Here is a 2,249-nt window from a genome sequence, read left to right as displayed (position 1 = left end):
ATTTTAATATTTGCATTATCAAATATTTGTCTTCCCTGATCTAAAGAAATCAAGCGTTTCAATTTTTCACACAAATCAAAAAGATGATTAATATATCAATAAGTAGTGTTTAAAGATATGTCATCTAGGGTAATCTCAGCACATTATTACGTACAGCATATATTGATTGTCAACTTTTTTTTTCTTTTGGTTAAAGGATTTTCATTAATATAAATAACTTCCAAGGAAGCAAATAAGCACCAGTTCAGAAAAGAGAAGGGAAAGAAGGATCAAGTTACATCACAAGATCAAGACAAACAAGCGTAAGGGAACTAAGGCGGATTGTAACATAATGATGCAAGCCTCGGCCCCATAGGAAGACCAAGAGAAGACGTAGCTGAGCATTTGTCTCTCAGGAATGAAATAATTTTCTGAAATTGTTAACTTTCTTACTGGTACGGAACAGATTTTCAGAAATTCACATGATTGTAAGCTGACAAAAAGTTCAGTTTATGGTCTTGCCTTCGGTGTTGTCATACCCTTGATTTAATATCCTAGCGATTTTGTACTAAATTCAAAACAACAGAAGCAAAGTTTTAAAATAAGAAGTATTTATTTTGTTTTTCAGAAAAAAAAATGTTAAACATTTATTATTTCAGTATTTGGCAAATGATTAACTCATGTAAAGAAAGAGAAAGGAGAACAAAGGAGCAGAGCACATGAAAAGAAAATGGAGATGGTGAACATAACACACAAACACCATCCATGATAATAAAGAGAGAAAGGCTAAAGAAGTGAGAGCGGAGCGTTGGAACCTTCAGAAGAAGACAACACTGGAAAATCCTGCGGCAAGTTTCCTTTCACTATGAAGATGCTCCATCCCAAGCATTTCAGAGAATCAATAATCGCAGGAAGGTAGGGTTTCAATAGGTGGTGTGGTGCTGCGAGGAGACTGTCTATGTTTTACCATTCGAGCGCTCTCTTTCATTGTAAGCAAAACCACTGGACATGCAAGTGGCAGATAAAAATGTTTTCAAGCTCTGGTCTATTTGCACAGGCTCTGCATTGAGAGTGAAATCAATTGAAAATCTCACATTTCCGAAGCTTTTTACAAGACCGGTCAATCAAATTATTAATTAGCAACGGAAAAGCAAAAGAGCCCCGCGCTTGCACGGAGTTAAATTATATGGCAACATTTTTCCTATAAATATGGTCAATGCGAGACCTTTTAACAGAAATAAAAAATGAATCTCCATGAGCTCCTCTCAGGTATATGCGAATTCTCTTAGTCCATCCAAGAAGTTGTGTTTCTTTTTCGTTGGTTGTTCCTGTAGTTGTTGGTTGTGTAAACGATTTTGTTCACCTCCTCCTTGAAACTACCAATGTGTTCTAATTCGGATTTGAAGTATGGGAAATTAGTGAATCCCTCCATTGCGTACATGTCTTAGTGGACAATTTCGGAAAGTAGAACAAACAACAAAGAAAAGTTATATTAATAAAGTTTTCAGTAGGACTATGAAATTCTATCAATTTAAAGAGTTTCAATGATACGCGACACTAAATATAGCGGTTTTGAGTGTCATGGTTTACCATCGGAGGTGAGAGTTTAGCGACGAAGTGGGAGAACCCTAGGCCCTAGCTTAGAGATAGTGAAAAATAATAGACGATTAAGAGGCTTCTTTGGGTCTGTCTGACGCATCAGCCTTACCTTTTAAGGCTTATCTAGAAACTGGGTGTGATAAGCCGCATGTTAATTAAGATGACGTAACAACCATTAATTCATCATACAGCCATGTTCGAAACTCACCGCCGAGGGCCGTAAAATCGCCGGAAAAACGTAATCGGGCACCAACGGTGATGATTTAGATTGATTCGGTCCGAAAATCAGGATTCTTAAAAAAAATAGTTTTTACTCGTTTCATCCTATAATCGAGTAGTATATATAAAGATTCATGATGTTTTCATGAAAATGATCAAAAACGAAGAAATTGATGTATAACTCGTGAAAAATTATGAGCCGTCGGAGTCAATATTGTAGAAAACCTAAAAGGCTAAAGATGAAGATAGTAAAAGTCATAATTGCTTTTAATTAAACTTAATCATAAAAACATGCAAAACACCCATGGTTTCTTTTCGAACCCGGGTTGTTAACCTTTTTAAAGATGTGTAAACCGCTGTACTAAGTGATATAATTTGTAAGTTTTTACGAATAAATAATATATTAAAACAAAGGCATAAAGATGAGTACCACCAAAATAAATGAAATGCTG

Source organism: Brassica napus, chromosome C5 (genome assembly GCF_020379485.1).
Source record: "Brassica napus cultivar Da-Ae chromosome C5, Da-Ae, whole genome shotgun sequence".
Lineage (NCBI taxonomy): Eukaryota > Viridiplantae > Streptophyta > Magnoliopsida > Brassicales > Brassicaceae > Brassica > Brassica napus.
The sequence above is the reverse complement of the archived record's forward strand: the minus strand, read 5'-3'. Positions refer to the sequence as shown.